The sequence below is a fragment of the Amblyomma americanum genome, chromosome 9, assembly GCF_052857255.1.
Source record: "Amblyomma americanum isolate KBUSLIRL-KWMA chromosome 9, ASM5285725v1, whole genome shotgun sequence".
Lineage (NCBI taxonomy): Eukaryota > Metazoa > Arthropoda > Arachnida > Ixodida > Ixodidae > Amblyomma > Amblyomma americanum.
Window position 1 is genome coordinate 104,273,656 of NC_135505.1, and position 18,390 is coordinate 104,292,045.

The window sequence follows — 18,390 nt, forward strand, 5'->3', positions numbered from 1 at the left end:
AAGGCAAAGACTTTCAGGAAGGCGCACAAACAGGACGTTGGTATGTCCGCCTTTCAGCGTCTTCATAAAGTAAGATCTCTGCCGATGTTGACTATTCGAAGGCTGAAAATGAAGGCACTTAACTCGTTCCCTGTGCTGAGGGAAAAGGTAGCATTAAAAAGAAAGCTTCACTGTTCCAAGCTGCATGTATATGCCCTAAAATAAAGTGTAAATCAGCACTGCTGCAACCTTTGTTTGTGGTGGTTCAGTGCGCATTCAGTCGTCTCCCTGCAGTATAGAAAAGTGAGCATCACTTAGCTGCACATGCCACAGCAAGCTGCATGTGATTTGATGCTTGGATTGCTGGCTCACAATTACAGAATACCTGCGAGCAGCATAGAATTGCCAGGAATTTCACAAACGTACGTAATTTAAATCACAAATGGTAGCCTAAAGGCAACTAAATTCTTTCTTCGCTCCAATGAAATCATGATAAGTTGTCGCAGCACCTGCTTGTCGTGTGCCAGAACCATGACGAACATTATGAACATGAACATTATGTGGCTAAAAACAGCGGTACACAGCGACTAGTCAACCACTGGTAAGAGCTTATCTTGCACAAAACAAGGAGCTTTGATTCACAAAGTGTGCTACCCTCCATATCTCACCATGGCACGCATGCAAATATTTTCCGATAGTTTTTTAACTTTAAATAATAATGCAAAAATATACAATATCCTAATCTGTGCGACGTAAACTCGCCAACGTAACACAGCGAATCCGCAATATACGTACTTGGCATGTTTGCACGCAACTTTTCACAGAAACTAGTTTTATCCGAAAGCATACAATGCTACGATCCCGGTGTTGCCTAACGACCGATAATGCGAGGCAGTGGGCGTATGAACGGTACCGCAAGCAATGTATCGGCCGTGATCGATCCAGTCGGTGTGAAATAGATAGTGAATTCTGAAGAGCAAGTACAATTCCCTGGACGTATGCACTAAAGATGGGAGTGCGATCAATCTACGCAAGCTTCGGGGCGCACACACATGAGATCAGAAATGGAAGGCCCAGCGCAGAGCGAACGCCCAGCCTTGAAGGCGCAGCAGGCCTGTCGCCCTTTTTCTTCGCGCTCTGTTAAATCATAACATAATATTTAGGAAGCCATTCAAGTTAAATTGCTTTCTAGCTAGTTATAAATGCACTTATTACTGATTACAGATGCTAATTAAGCACTAATACCGAATGGAAATCACAGGCACAGCCAGTGCATTGCTAAGTTTCGACGAGCTTTTGCAGCTTCGTTGTTACCCTGATTCTCCGGACATGTGATCTCAGCGAGCTCGACTTAACCTCAAGCAATAACTGTCCGCGTCATGCGCTCTGCAGCAGCGAAAATTCAGCACACTAGAAAGAGAACAGCTGCCGTTCACCCGCATGTGAATGCACAACTGCGTGATCCCGCATTTCAACTTTACAACGATAATCTCAAGATCGTAGCCAGCGCTGCGTATGAAAGATGGCAGCGTTTTTTTAAAATGGTGTATAGGGAGAAGAAATTAATTATCATAGAACAAATCGCCACATCCTCCCAGTATCAACGTGTCTCGAGAACGTATCGTGTGCGTTGCGCGCTCGTACTGAGGCTGAAACAGCTTGAATAGAAAGGCGCGTGGGCGGGATGAACCGGCGCAAGCCTCCGGCCCAGCGCAGTCGGCAGGGTCAATGACCGGAAAAGACCTTGAGGACATGCAGGTGCCTATGGGCTCCTTGCGCTGGTATGGTGGCGCCAGCAGCGACCACATCGCCAGCGCCCCCTCGTGGCACTCGCCGCGTTAACCGGACGCTCAGTCACGGCCGGTCTCTCAAAGGGAGAGCGCGCGCCCCCCTCCATGGTGTCCCTGCGCCTTCCTCCATGGCCGATGCGTTCGCGTCAGCTTGGCCGCATAGCAGATGCGCACTGACCGCGATGCCATTCTAAGTCAAAGCCTGCTTCTCTGCTGATTTCAACGCATTGCAAGCCTTGCCGCCACCGCTGCTACGTTTAGTTTCAATTGCTTTCAGGTTGTGCTGATCACCGATTCCGAGCAACCATGATTGTGTTGCAGTCCCGACGGCACTGCAATATCCGGCAGCGCAGTTGAGCTTATTGAGATTAATTAACAAGTCATTGACTCAGATAATGAAATCAGCTATGCAGTTTACATCCACTATGTGAATGGTCGGCCAGAATTGCGAAAAACGCAAACTTACTACACATAACACTTGATAATGCTCTGCATCCTGCAGGATTGACCCTGCTTTACTTTATGCATTTCCCTCAGAGAACAATGGCTCTAAGCATACAAAGAAATGATGGGTTTCTTGCTAAGTATCTTCCACAGTTAGAGGACTTTCATATCAGGAATTTCATGAAGGCACCAATTACATGAATTATTTTGGTCGTATTTTTCTTTTGGTAAATACTTGACTCTTGAAAGGCCGCAGCAGTGGCTCAGTGGTAATGGTGCTCAGCTGCTGACCCGAATGACGGGTTCAACCCTGGTGGCGGCGGTCGCATTTCGATGAAGGCAAAATTCAAGAGGCCCGCGTACTGCGCGTTGTCAGTGCACGTTAAAGAACCCCAAGTGGTTGAAGTCATCTGGAGCCTCCTACTATGGCGCCCCTAATCGTCTGAGTTGCGTTGAGACGATAAAACCCCATTAAAATCAAAATATTAATTCGAGAAATTAAGGGTTTAGCGATGTTGTGAAATCTAAGATAAATATATAGGGAAATTTGAAACACTCTCTATTTTTCATTTTATTCGTCCACAACAGGATTTGAGATCTCAGAAATGCAACACATAAAGATACAAAATTTTAACCCACGGTAGGAAATGATTGGTTTTTGGTTTTTAGGGGGTTTAACGTCCCAAAGAGATTCAGGCTATGAGGGACGCCGTAGTGAAGGGCTCCGGATATTTCGACCACCTGGGGTTCTTTAACGTGCACTGACATCGCACAGCACACAGGCCTCTAGAATTTCGCCTCCATCGAAATGCGACCGCCGCGGCCGGGATAAACCCGCGTCTTTCGGGCCAGCAGCCGAGCGCATAACCACTCAGCTGCCGCGGCGGCACTATAGGAAATGAAATGATGCAAACACATACACAAAAGCTTAGGTGAAACAATGTGAAAAACGACATAAGCACTCTAAGAAGTACCACGTCGCTCCCACTGTATATACACACGCACGAAAAAAAAAACTAGAAACAAAATTGACACGCTGAACCACAGAGGAGCATAACAAACGAAGACTTAAGCTTCAGATGCTAGCTCCAAGAACTTCACCGTAGACCATTTCCTGTGACTGACCGAGCGCACTCCTTCCCTCTACACAAAGACATAAGCAACTCCTACCAATGCTGACACGTTCAAAACACCCCAGTCAGTGTAAACCCTTTTCCAGTTCACACTCATGAATTTAATTCCACAGTGCACTCATTTCCAGCATAAACTCTGTGCATGAGCTAGCATGCACGATGTCAAAGAAAAGAGTTAAAGTGAACCCGGTACCTTCACTGCAGTGTTTTTATAGCTCTTATGACATTGGTAAAGACAGCAGTTGGTCGAGCACCCATAATTATCTAAGTTTGTTTTCGCGTTAGGAGGAAAAACCTCGCCGCTCGTCTCGCTCACTGCAAACTGAACCAGAGCTGTGTTGGCTGCGTCCACATTTCGCCACCGCTGTTAACCAGGTGGCGCCACTCGCGCGCTTCAAACTGCAGCGCACGGAGCCTATACCTGCCTGCCGCGTTGTCAGACAAAGCATGCTGAACAACGGCTCCAACCGCCTTGCAGTAAGCCTCGGTCGGCCTTCAACGGACGAGCACGAGGGAAGGAAAACTCGTTGGAAAACTATTGTGACAAACCCCTCCTCCCTCAACTCCCGCGAGCGCTAAACTTTCCAGGAAGCGCCGTTCGCACTGTCTTCCTCCTCCTCACTCTCTCCGCAGCGGTGCTTGAAGACTTTCTGTTCTCTCTCTGCTTCGACGCCACCCCCGCTCTATGCCAGTTGAGGCTCCTGCTGTTCAGGTATCTTTCTTTTTTCCTCTTTTTGCCGCCTCTGCCCTCCGTCTTTAATGTTCTTCTGACTGTGCGTTTCTTTATTTCCATTCCTTGTACCCACCTTTTTACCCTTTCAGGATGTTTACTCCTTCCCTGGTTCCTTCTTGCTTTTCCTCCGGGATGCTGTGGTGGTGGTGGTTCTTGCTATGAAGGGGGGGAGGGGGATACTGGTCCCGACGTATGTTGGCCCTTTGGGCCAGTGGAGCGGGTAGGGGATTAGGGGGGACGGAGAGGGGAGGGCCGCCCCCGTCGTTTCCGTGGAAGTCCTAAACCCGTTCTGGAGTCGCACCGCCGCAGTTGTCGCTCTAGAGGGAGCAAATGACACGGATAGGGTGAAAGAGAGCGAGAGGGAAACGAGGAAGGGACACCGCAGGAGAACGCTTATCCTGGCCGCCTCAGCAGACTCGTTGAGCACAGGGCAGCAGTGAGCGAACCCAGAAAAATGGCTGTGAAAAGTGGTGCCTACACGTTGGCCGGATTTTGCGGCCAACTCGACTGGAGGCCATTGCAGTTCGTCCCACCGATTCCCGCGAATCGAGTATGCAGAGCCTGTGGGCTGGTTCGGAAGAGGATGGCGCTTCATCCTTGCATGCACTTGTTGTGCGAGTCATGCTACAACCAGTGCACACAAGATGGCGCTAGTATCTGCCCTCTGGACGGACACCGGGGCCAGGAAGGCGACGTCGATTGGAAGGAATTCTCCAACGAAGATCTGCTTAAACGAAAGGTAAGCGAAGAGGGCACTGACACTTGGTTTTTGCAAGAGTTCGATGATTAACAATTTACCGCCGATAGAATAATGCTATGAGCCCTTATATGGCAAATCCGACTGGGGGTTCCGGAGCCGCTTTTTTAAATCGTGGAGGCTAATTCGAGTTCCACTTGCTGATCTGGGCTTGGTTCGCCAGTTCCAGTGGCGAATTTGTTGCAACTCGGTCGCTCTGGCGCGGATTCAACACCCCGCTCCGATTCGACCAGTTGAATTCTCTTTAAGTATTGCACGAAAAAAAGCAAGTGGCTAAGGCGATGATGATGATGATGTGATGGCTAGCCTCTTTCTAGCGGATGGACACCGTGCTAGTGTCCCAGTCGGGAAGAGAAAGAAAACTCAAAGGAAAAAAAAGAACACACGGAAATAGATGTGATTAGGCAAGCGATCTATGCGTGTACGCAATTCGCATAAATGCAAGCGCATGTGCACACAAAAAGGTTGGGTTCCAGTTCTCTAGACGTGAGATAAGACGTCTGGTGCGACGTTTAAAAAGCCGTCTACATGTCGCCATACTTCAAGCACCTACTGGGGGCATACAAATTAAGCTAAAACTCACGTTTAAATTCACTGTCACCTTTTAAGATTTTGTTACCAAATCAAGTTAAAAACGTGCCGTTCACAGCTCGCTTACTTTTTGCTGCAATAGAGTGTTTAAGCCGAGCTTGTTTACGCCTCAGTTACGCCCACGGAACACGCTTTTCAGCTATGTGCAGCAAGACAGGTGAACTGCACAAAGAGCTCCCTGGTGAAAAAAAAAGTGGAACCAGACCGAAGAAAAACAGCTTTAGGTCGAAATTAACCCTTGTGAGGAAAAGAGGAATCTGAGTTTCGGTGCAGGGGCACATAAGGAGATATTGCTGGATGGCGACTTGCTGTGGAAAGTACGATATTTTTTCTGCTTGCGCAACGGTAGTCCACATCAAAAGAGTTATACCATATTTTCCTGCCATTAGATTCCTTATTTGATAATTATGCAGGGAAGGATTTGAAGGCAATGTTTTTGTTTTGTCTAAAAGAAAGAGGCGCAAAATATAAAAGTTTGGCCAGTGTCCTGGCGAGAATGATCATCAGGAGAAACGAACCTCACTGAATTGTTTCTAATGCAATTGCGCACTTAAAGGTTTGCAACTTTGCTGAAATATGTTACTGCGACAACAGTCGTTATAATCCGGCATAGTGACAGATTTCTTTACTTGACAGGGCAGAGGTCCGCGCTGCTGCCTAACATAGAGATCAATACCCCTTATGTACCTCCACAATCAGGAGGTGGATTTCAATCATTGGTTTAGGATCACTCGAGTGTCCTTCCGAGAAATGATGCATCTGCTTTCGGAGGACCAACCTACAAGCACCCACGGATCGAGTAGACAGGTGTACTAGCTCCTGGTCTTCCTGTTCTGAATCGCATGCGGAACCTGCTATCATGTGGTAGAGGCTTGTTTTAATGTTCCAAGGACTACCACTTCTCGTATCGTCACCCCTCCACTTAACCAGGCAGCTGAACTGAATGGTGTTCGTTCCAAAACAAAAGGAACTGCCACAAATTGAGGCAGGATTTAAAGGCCGTTTTGGGAAAGCCCGCTTTGATGGACTTATGGGAGCAATTGGTAACGGTCAAGGGAGGATTGAAGCGCCTGAGTCAATCCCCCCAGACTATTTCTGTCTGAAACAGTTTTATTGTATTCAAATACAAGCAATGTGTGACCATCGTGGCGTATTCTCAGGTACTTTCACTGGGTACCCTGGCAGCGTCCATAACGCCAGTCTTCATAAACAGTGCGGTGTACAAGGGAAGCTTTAGCGACCTTTGGGATATGCCTTCTTAGGGGACTCGGGCTATAATCATCACAACGCCCTACAAGGACACACGCAGCCCTGCCGAGATTCGATTTAACAAAGGTCATGTAAAAGCGCGCCGCATTCTTGAGCGAGCTCTTGGTTTAATCAAGGGCCACTGGAGGTCTATATTGACTAAGGCCGTTGAAGTCATGGGGCGCAAAGCGCCAGACGTCGTGGCTGATGGCGCTGCAATGCACAACGTATGCATGAGAATACACGTTCAAGCTCCGGAGGAGCTCGCAGACAAGGATATTGATGATTACATTGAGGAAACGTGCCATAAACAGGATGCCTCACATTTTAGGGATGACCTAGCTGCCAGGATTTCCTCTTGAATAGCAGCTGGCGTTCGTGACTATCAGCTGTGATTTAAATCAGATTATTCACGCTAATTGGTTCGTTCACATTAATGTTCAACTGTATCTCAAGGAAATATCAGTTCACAAATGGTAGAGAGGTGCTGGAAGTGGTAAATGAAGGGCAGGCAGTGGCCACTGATAAGGATTATTAGAGGGAAACAACTAGAAGAATAAGAGTAAGGTTGAGCGCATATGCAGGTTCTCTCTAATCATGAATGGCAGTTTAACAATATCCCCCAAGAGAAAAGTATACAACAGTATCTAACCTGCAGTACCCACCTATGGGGCAGAAACTTGGAGGCTAATGAAGAGGGTTCAGCTGAAGTTAAGGACAACGCACCTAGCTTTCGGAAAAAAAATGATAGGTATAACGTTAAGAGGGCGGAAGCGAATAGAGCGGATGAGAAAACAAACGGAAATTAATGACATCCGAGTAGAAATCAAGGGGGAAATAATATTCGGTTTATGGGGTTTAACGTCCCAAAGCGAATGGGCTATGACAAGACATGTAATGCAAAGGCAAGATAATCCGTGGTCCTTAAGGGTAACGGACTAGATTTCAAGGTATAGGGCAAGCGTAGCAGGGCTTGGCAGAAGATTGGAGAGGGAGGGGGCGAATGAGATTAAGAAGCATGCGAGGATACGGTGGCCGCAACTGGCAAAGGACAGGGTTAATTAGAGAGACATGGGATGAACCTTTGCCCTGCAGTGGGCCTAGTCAGGCTGATTATAATGATTATTCACACTGCACACAAAGAGTCATTCCAATTATTTATTTTACTTTTTTCAAAATTCAGAAATAAAGTATTTGCAGATTTGAAAACAGCAAGAAAAACAGCCTTACAAACAGTCATCTCACTCCTTGCGCGCATAGCCCCAGGCAGTATTTTGCATATGAAGAAAGTAGTAGCTGCCCATAAATATAATATCGGGATATTAACAGCAACAAAAATAATAATATTGGAAAGACCTAAGTACATTTAGTTGCATAAATTTTTAGCAGTCCAGTGAACGGAGACATTCAATATGCATATTAAAAGGTACCAATCAACGATAGCATATCCATACTGATTGTACAGCACTGAGTGTATACCGTAAAAAGGAAATAATGCTGGAATGGCAGAGTGCCAATCTGCAAGTATGGAACATGTTGTTCGTTTTATCGGCTCAACTATTGCACTCAGCTGCGGCACTACGGTCTCAAGGAACCTCTTTAAGATTTACTGCAATATATAAGAGAACAGCGTACCACAAAAATTGTAGAATTATTGCATTTGTTCGCACTACTTACACACAAACACCCATTACATCAAGTATTCAACAAATCTTAAAAGCAGCTCGACATTTTACTTCGAGCCACTTTCACTACATCAAAAAAAATAACATACTGACGCCTCACACTGTCACTAAGCAACTTTTTGGTACTGTCTTCAGATCTACAGCTGGTAAGCACAAGACTACAGCACGAGAATGAAATTTTTTGACAGCCATTTTTTATAAATAGAATCAATAATTATATTGATTTTTTCGGTGCAGTGCACCTGTATATTTACGTCTTTCCTGGTCGTTTCTTTTGTTTACCTTATGCCCCTTTTGCTTCTTTTCTTTTGTTATACTGCATCCTTTCTTTCTGCACAATATCCAGTCGTGATCCTCCTCAAGTGCAACAAGGCCTGTGTGCCAGACTGTGTTGTAGAGATCATGTCATTACGATGCAGATGCATTATATTTCTTTTTTGTTTGTTTTTTGCGCCCGCTTGATCGTGTATTCCTCCGTGATAGAGTAAAAAAAAACAATTGAAAGTCAGCACTGCCTACTGTCCCTGTCTCAAGTTGGTATCGGTTTAGTGAAGAGCTTGACCCCTGGGCAATGAGGCCCGGAATTCAAGTGCTTCACGCTTGACACCAAAATGCTGCTATCAGCGGCACCTCGATGGTCACTCCCCTCTCTTAAAACGCAAGCCCTGAGGTGGTGGAGAAAGGAATTTCTCGTCCTCCTTTTTATTTTTGTCGTTCGCTTCTTCCAAGCGGCTGCCACCATGTTAGGAGATGGCCTTTTCATGTTGTCATGGATTTTCTTTTTCCTTGCTCCCCTACCCCTCATTTCTTGCGCCAGAATTTGTTGCACCGCACCGCCAAGGGTATCCATGTTTTCTAAATTCAATAAATCGATAGTGCTATCACCTACGGTGGCTACACGGGTTCTAAAAAAATTAAGGATTATATCAGTAACAGTAACACGGTGAACTCTTTAGTGTTAGTTAACTTGCTTGCTAGTTAGACGTGTCTGCTGAATTCTGATGCACTACATAGGTAATGAACTGCAGATCTCTAACCAAAAACTTTAATTTTAACGCAAAGTTTCGAAGCCGACTCGGCTCCTTCATCAGGTGTGACTGAGGGCAGTAGCTAGCGTCTTTAAGTATGGAAAGGAGGGGGGGGGGGGGGGGGTCAAATGAGTGAAAGCTGCGATGGGAAATGCGTGGGGGAGGGGGTAGAACAGGGGGTTTAGGCTGTTAGTCACGTTGTCGCACTGGGGGGAGGCGGTCAGTGGCGACTTTTTTTCGTTGATTTGAAGAGCGAAGTCCCTGGGCATATACTGGGGGCAGGCTTCCTTTTGTGCGGTTGATGTTGTTCCCGTTGGTGCGGATGTGCAAGGATTCCAATAGGAGCCTTTTGTGGTAATTTGTTTCGGTTCCCAGGATGCGTGTTTCTTCGAAGTTGATTCTATAGTCTGAGTCCTCGGAATGTTCGGCTACAGGACTGCGCTCTCTTGCGAAGTTGAGGACGTCGTTTTTATGTTGCCGAACTTTTCCTTTGATATTTTTGGTTTCGCTGATGTAGCTTGTGTCGCAGTCGGCACAAGGAACTTCTAAACAATGCCTTGAGCTCTTTCTTTCTGCGGCCGGTTGCAAAAAAGCGCGATCCTGTAGCCGAACATTCCGAGGACCCAGACCATAGAATCAACTTCGAAGAAACCCGCATCCTCGGAACCGAAACAAATTACCACAAAAGGCTCCTTCTGGAATCCTGGCACATCCAAACCACCCCGAACATCAACCACACAAAAGGAAAACCTGCCCCAAGTATATGCCCAGGAACTTTGCTCTTCAACTCAACGAAAAAAAGTCGCCATTGACCTCATCCCCACAGTGTGACAGCGTGACTAACAGTCTTAACCCCCTCTCCACGCCTTTCGCATCACAGCTGTCATTCCTTTGACCCCCTACTCCCCTCCATACTTAAAAGACCCTAGCTACTGCCCTCAGTCACCCTTGATGAAGGAGCCGAGTCGGCTTTGAAACGTTGGGTTAAAATTTTTGGGATAAAGTTTTTGGTTGGAGATGTGCAGTTTATAAGTCTTCAAACCCAACGAGACAGGCAAATCTGTCAAAATGTTTAGTTTTCAAACTACAATGCTGACAATGCTATGCCGAAAAACGCGCTCTTGTAACCTAAAAAGCATAGATTTAAAAATTCTGGAAAGTCCTATGTGAAGCACACTGTATATTACAAGGCACTTCGGGGGAACTGATCACAATTTTTTTAAGATGGTTTTTTACCTGACGTGATGTTTTTGGGCCATTGTAATACCAGTGTTGGCGGATGTCAAAAAAACCGAATCATGTTAACTAGTAAAACGATTAACTATATTCTAATAGACTATTTTTAGACTGATACCGCTAGGTGCCTGACTGCAACCTGAGATTTACAGCCGCCTGTGAGCAACAGCCACATCAGTTCTTAAAATTTCGAAAACGCCATTACCTTCTTCGCCGCTGTGGCTCAACATTTTTCCGTTACATCGACCGTGCCAGAAAAACGTGCGCTTTTGAAAAGCATGCAGGCAAAGACCAGTCTCCAGTGCTTGTAAGTAGTTGAAATGGCCAGTATATGTCGAGCCGTAGCGCCAAGGTTAATCGCGTTTTCGAAATTCTAAAAATTCATATGGCCATTTCTAAAGGTCTGCTACAAGCCTCTAATTGCAACTACGTGTATATCAGTAATACTAATGAGCTAACTGTTAGAATTTAGTTAATGCCTTTACTAGATAAAATGATTTGCGTGTTCTTGACGTCTGCCAATGCTGGTATTACTACGCCACAAAAAGCTTCCCTTTACCTCAAAAATAGTATTTTCAAAAATTAGTGATCAGCTTCCCTGAAACACCGGTTATAAGTATTTAGTATTTAACAGAAAGCTAAATAGTTTAAAAAAACGGCTTTTTGAGGTAAAAATACGGCATGGCGGACGCTATTGTTGGCGGTCACCAGAATACTGGCGACCCATTTTATGTAGTACGCTAGTTACCTTTTTTCATAATGAACTTTCTAACTATTACAGTTAGGCGCCTAGTGGCAATTATAAACTTATCAACGGTCGTTAGTAATAGCGATGTCAAGATTTAGAATTTAGGAAAAGCGGTTACCCTTGGCGCTGCGGATCGAGAAAATTTGTTTTTTTTTACTTGCTACGCACCCTGGAAAGGTTGCTTTTCCTTCATGCTTTTAGAAATCGCTTGTATTTTGGCATAATGCAGCCAAATTTTTTCTAGCCACAGCGCAGGGAATATTCACGTTTTCGAAATTCTAAAAACTGATATGGCTATTACTAGCGACCGGCTACGAATCTCTTACAACTAGGCACCTAACACTAATACTTAAAAAGTTAATTAATAAAAATAGATATATAACTTATTACATGCACGAGTCACCAGTTTTGTGGCGTCCGCGAACAATGGTAACATTATGCCGCTAAAGTCATATTTCTAGCCCAAAAAGCCTCTTTTAGAAAAATTACTTATATTCTTCCATGTACCACGTGGTATATGCAAGAAGAAACTGGACAAGTTGAACACTTTTTCCCTTTCACTTACGGCTAGCGTAACTGAAGAAACACCTTGCGCAACAGCTTCGAGTAACCTTGGAACAGTTTTACCTCGTTGTCACTTATTTGCACGCATATTGGCTAGGATTGAATTGGAAATTTGGGAGCGATAATCTCGGAACGCTGGTGTGCTATAATTCATCCAAATGGAGAAGTTGTGAAATGTGCCCACCCTTAAGCATTCAATACAAGTACACACGCTAAATTTAGTGACTGAAGGTTGATTTATTGATTACATGTAAGTGTTATGGTACGAAAACCAAAATGCAATCAGTTTCTGTCGGCCTGGTCGCGTAATCGATCTGCTTTTAAATATCTTGTGCGCAGAGTTGCTCGTTTATTTTCTAAGTCCTGAAGTTCTAACTTCGAACAAGGTGCATGGTGTTTAATTTCCTGCACATTCCTTATACGCAGGTCAAGTGCTGGAACGCTGCAAATGGCTGCAAGGCTGTGGTGGCCACATCGGAGATCATCCACCATTTTCATCAAGAATGTAGACACCACTCTGCCAGCTGCCCCAGGTGCTCGGCCACGGTTCTCTGCACCGACGTGTGCGGGCATCTGCAGTCGGGCTGCTGGGTGTCACCTGCTTCTCCAGAATGTGACGGGAAGACTAGCAGCAGTGGCGATAGAATGTATTTGGCATCGTCCAGCCGAGCCTCAGAACAACAGGCATGTGAAACGATGGCATGTGTGGAGCAGTTGGCCAGAAACCTTGCAGCACAGAGCGAGGCACTCAAAGAACTCTCTGACAGCATGAACGCCTTCGGTAAAACACTTGGACGGCAGCTCCAGGCAGCATCGGGGCAGAACGATAACAGAATAACGGAGGATGACACGAAAACTGCCACGCCTAATGAGGGAAACAGGGCGAAGCTGACCGCACTGAGCGACGCAGTTGGCAACCTCTCGAGCACCACAGGGACATCAGGCGCAGCACCGAAATGTGAACAAGTCAACGCAGAAAAAGGGAGAAATGTGATCTCATCCCCTGCCCTCGACGTAGCTGAATCCGGAGCGCCGCAAAACAGCCGGATGGCACCGAAGCACTTCAGCCAGGTGCTCCCAACCGAAGAACCGGGAAGGGCTGTCCACCGGCTTTACATATCAAGAATAGACGCACTGAGAGTGAGATGCCGGGATTGCTGTGACACTCATTTTAGGTGCGAGGATCTACGGCTCATAGGCCTCTCCGACCCAGCTGAAGCTCTGCGTACAGACAAAGACGGAACGTGCCAGCTGTATGTGACGGTGAAACAAGGGCCGTTCGATCACGTTAAAAACAAGGATCGCCTGCCTGTTTTCGATGGACTGCTCAGGCTCAGTATCAAGCACCCAACTGGATCGTAAAGAAGCTCAGACGAAAGCAGACTCTCTGCGTTAGTTCCCCGAAGGAATAAATAATTTCAGACCGTAAGAATCTTTTGCTGTTTTTCATCGCATTGCCTAAGGTTTCTCAGGAATGAAGGTTTTTATGTGTGCGAGAACATAATTGGGATGGAACTAAGGTGACTGTTGTGAGATTCATGCGCTCGAGCCGAGAATCAGGGACTCATTATTCCTACGCGTACTATTCATATTTCTTTGTCTTTCCTGTTCTTTCGGCTGGCAGGCTCGAAGGCTTCAGTTAATTAACACGATGAAGCAGCAAATAAATCACCGGTACTTTATGCCTCACACTGGTCTGTAGTAAACTCTGACCGCACAACAACCGTCTACAAAGCATTACTACACGAAAAGAGCATGTAACAAAGAATTTTTTGCATTTGCACACTAATAAATCCTTTAAACGATCAGCAAGCGTTGGACGCAAGAAGACCATTCAGAAGGGACGGGATATGTATATACTCAGCTGATATTTCCGTGCCATAACTTTCTCTTTTACAACAAATCGAAGCAAAGAGATCAAATAGCGTAGATCTATCGCAGGCAGTTTCAATAGAATGCACATGGGCCATCTCTTTCAATGTTCCACCGCACATGTAATTAGATCCACCAGCTGAAGCGAGCTCACATTGCAGCTCTGACTTGTGAAAGTTGCCAAACTGCACATGTTTTCCTCACATATGTTCTCGAGATGGCTTGCAGTTATTAGGTAAAATGCGTCACCATCAGTACAATCTACAACAACGGAAGACTACTGGCTCCAAGTAGCAGCCACTCATAGTGTGATCGTGATCGATACCCTACATACTATATCTATACAGAGGCTTTCATGCTTTGGTGTATCATAATTATAGAGCTTACCAGTATTCTGTTTCGATATCGTACCTCCTACTTCTACAGCGCACTCTATAGTGATATGTAAGATTATCGTTCATGTCCTGAACAAAGGCAATCGTCCTTCATTAGAGCGCAACATCTGTTCTCCAGCGACATACTAAATTATTCTGCTTTCTCTTCTCACGCTAACTTGTTGACGGGCTTCTTCGTTTCAGTTTCCTCTGCAAGATTGCGCTCAATCGAGACTGCATTATCCTATCGTCAACACATATCACCTTGTACAGCACTTCCGCATACTTCAGGATGCCAGGATGCGCAGACAGTATGAGGTCTATCTCATGAAGCGTAGCCGTTCGGGTTGTTCCACGTTCAGTGACGGTTCTCCCATTTAAGGAAGTAGGTGTTCATGAGCAAGAACACCCGCCTACTATTCCCGGAACTGCTGCCGCTGCCTGAGCCGCTGCGTGCTGTAATGCCTGCTTTGGTGCGCGTTGATTATTTCGTGCCCCAAGTACTGAGGTGGCGATTGCGTGGTAACAGCTGATCCGCCTTTCCTGTTACATCATCTGAGTTGAAAGTGTTTTGAGGATTACATCAGTTATTTTTCTGTGGCAGTGAATACATCAGAACTGTGCTGTAAATCCTTGGGATTTATATAAAGCTGCTCAAAATCATGCAGAACGGCAGCGGTTGGCGGAATGTGGGCTATCACTTCCACACTAAACATGATATGAGGTGGGAGTGGCGACGTTATTATATATGTTTTTTTAAATATCATTCAACGCACCCGTCACAATCCGCAGCTGTGATGAGCCAACGTCACCGATGTGTCAGTATAACGTAAGTGCGTCACTGGAAGTCGTCAGCGTTTCAATGTAGTGAGGATGGTTCCCGCACATTTAGTGGTTCCCTAGAGGCTGCTTCTGAAAAGGGAACGTAGAAATTGGCGACGCTCTGCCATTGCTGCGGACGTTCATGAAACACATCGGGACTCGTAGCTGGTGTGTTGTTTGACGTCACCTCTTGCGCACTGCTGCACAGACAGGGCGTGTCAGTTGGAGATGCCCACAATGAATTTCTTTTCATGGAGATGATTACTCCGAACGAGGTATGCTGCTTCCTTCACCGAATGATATTGTGGGGCAATTTCCAGTACAACATTTTCCAGTATTTTCCAGCTAAATATTTAGTTTGACAATCTAGTGCACTCCGAAGAAACTTCTCCGCGGATCGAAAATGAGAACACCGGCCGCTCTCGGCCGGGTTCTGTTTAGTGAAAGCAGCCAATTTTTGAGATAAGAAGCCCGAACATAGAAGAAGCCGTTTGGCCGGGGTGCATTAATTCCAAATACGTGTTCCGCGTAGCGTCAAGGACAAAATAAAAATGTCTAGCGATGCATCCACAAAACACAACAAACGAACAAAAAAAAACATTTGTGCCAAATTTATCATATCCGCCTTGATAATGAAACTGAAACGCTCGTTCTACGGCCCTGTGACTTTGGCAAATGTTCGCAAAAATGCAAAGCCTGAAAAGGTAATGTTGGCGCAGGGCAAAAAAAGAACGGCTGGAAACTTGGTGGTTCGGATGGAAAGCGAGGCCATCGGAGGGGGAAGGCGTTTCAGATTGACCCAAATCAATTTTTATGTCACGGTCTCCACTTCATTATTATCGCAATTTAACAACGTAATCAAAATCCGCAAAGTTTCAACATTGATCACATCAATATTTTGCAGCAAAATCTTGTAAAGCTGTTTTCTGGCCGACAGCCAGTGTCATTAATTTCTTGTTGCCTAATTATATGCACCGATTGTGAAGCTGTAATCTTGAGTGTTATTTCTTTTCTAGTTTATCACTGCTTTTTAAAACGCCATGTACTTCCGACGCAGTTCTTTTTAACTTGTGCATGTTCCTTTTGCATATGTCTGCGGAAAATGCAGAAGCATTTTTTTGGCCTCAATTTTTTATGTTGGATTAATGGCATTCGATTGTTTTCCGTTTCGCAAGATAATTCTGTTTATATTTCCTTCTTTCAAGCTTTGCACGATTACCTCCATTTATGAGGATTTTTCATTAATAATAATCGTTTTTTGGGGAAAGGAAATGGCGCAGTATCTGTCTCATATATCGTTCGACACCTGAAACGCGCCGTAAGGGAAGGGATAAAGGAGGGAGTGAAAGAAGAAAGGAAGATAGAAGTGCCGTAGTGGAGTGCTCCGGAATAATTTAGACCAACTGCGGATATTTAACATGCACTGACATCTCACAGCCCACGGGCGCCTTAGCGTTTCGCCTCCATAAAAACGCAGCCGCCGCGGTCGGGTTCGAACCCGGGAACTCCGGATCAGTAGCCGGGCGCGCTAACCACTGAGCCACCGCGGCGGGCTTAGTAACAACATAAAGCAATATTTTCCCGCTCTCCACGTGAACACCCTATAGCTAGTGCGGTGAAGAGTTTAAAAAAAATTGGCTGGTTTAAGCGTGGTTAGCCAGCGCGCGCTTCGTCCATGACGAGACTAAGCGAGCAGCATCAGCGAAACAATGGTAAAATCCCTCCTAATCGCGTGGTACTGCAGCGGACAGGCTCCGATCGCCTTTGTGCGACGACTCTCCGCAGCGGGTCACGTGGCGTGACGTCACAGGACACGTCACCGCTCCGCCGGCTGAAGGTCAAAAGCGCGCCACCTTTGATTTTGGGAGTTTGCCTCGAGGAGTACAGCTTGCGCTCCAAAACAGAAATCCGCATGGTCTCCCTTCTTCCACCCCATTAATTCCTTATTGTCGCCTCTCTAAAGATTCAGTTAACAGGTCCATCCCCCCCGCAACAACCACGCCATGCCAACACACATCAAGGACAGGCTCATAGTTCACCGTCTGCCCAAAAAAGTATACCCAGTTCACAACCAGGCCAGACGCGAAGCTCGTGCCAAGGCTTTACATAAAGCTCATGCAAACGACAAAGACGCGGGCTACGTGGACGTGGCAGAGTACATCCACAATTCGGCCTACGCCATCACTGTAGCATCGCGTGACCTCAAACACAGAACCTCGAGCTCGATCAAGACAACAACCTCACTTGAAGCCGAAGAAGCAGCCATAGTGGCTGTTCGGGCTAGTTGGTTTGCCATGATAGAACATAAAGCGCTAAGACACTAGGACGAACAAAGACAGAGGCACCACGAGCGCTCGGGGTGTCTCTTTCTTTGTTCGTCCTGGTGTCTTGCCCGGATATGTTCCGTCAAAGCAGCCATAGCGCTTGCCATTTCCTCCTCCGCGCCCAAACTGACTCTAAAACAACAATCACGAATTTTGCACGGGGACAGATTCATTCTACCACCCGATAAATTCTCAATTCTTGCTCCACAGAACCCCTATCAGTTCAAATAATTTGGGTGCCAGCCGACGCAGGTAACTCCGGCAACGAAGTGGCGCACTCTGTTGCTCGAGCGTAAGGCAAGCGAGCAGGGCACACCGTAGACCGGGGTAGCGCCAGGGACCGGCTCGTCACCCATCATGAAATAACCCTCCATTACATGGAGCAAAGACTCGTCTATCCCCCACCACACATCTCCCTCTCTAAAGAACAACAAACTACCTGGAGACATCTCCAGCCTCGCACGTTCCCCTCACCGGCTTTGTTAGCCCTTATCCACCCAGGCCAGTACACACCCGAATGCTCTCCTTGTGGGGCTCCAACAGCCAGCATTGACCACATTTTATATCTCTGCCTAGAATTCCAACCACCATCTCGCCGGAACCTCACGGACAAAGAGGGTTGGGAGATAGCGGTCTCCAGCTCCGAACCGGCCTCACAAAGGCGGCTGGTAGATTGGGCTGGACAGGTTGCCGCACGTCATGTACTGCTGCCCACCACCCGTGATCAAGAGCCACACCAACCCTAGGTAGTAACTCATCCATAAGGCTCATCCATAAAGTTTTCACCTACCTACTAATTCCTTCCCTGCAGGCACGGTTCCTGTTTCCAGAGCAGCACAGACTCGGGTGTTGACCTCAGCTGATGCGCAAGAATATTAAGTACTGTAAACGTTTATTGCAGCCCAGCGCGTGGAGGCTGTATTTATTTTCCAACATCCCTGGGCAGAAGCGCCACAGTATGAATAAAGACTAAACGGGGCAAAACAGCGATGACTTGCCGAAGTGACAAGATAGTAAGGGGAACTACACGAGACCGCTGTCCACCCCATATTAGAAATCGAT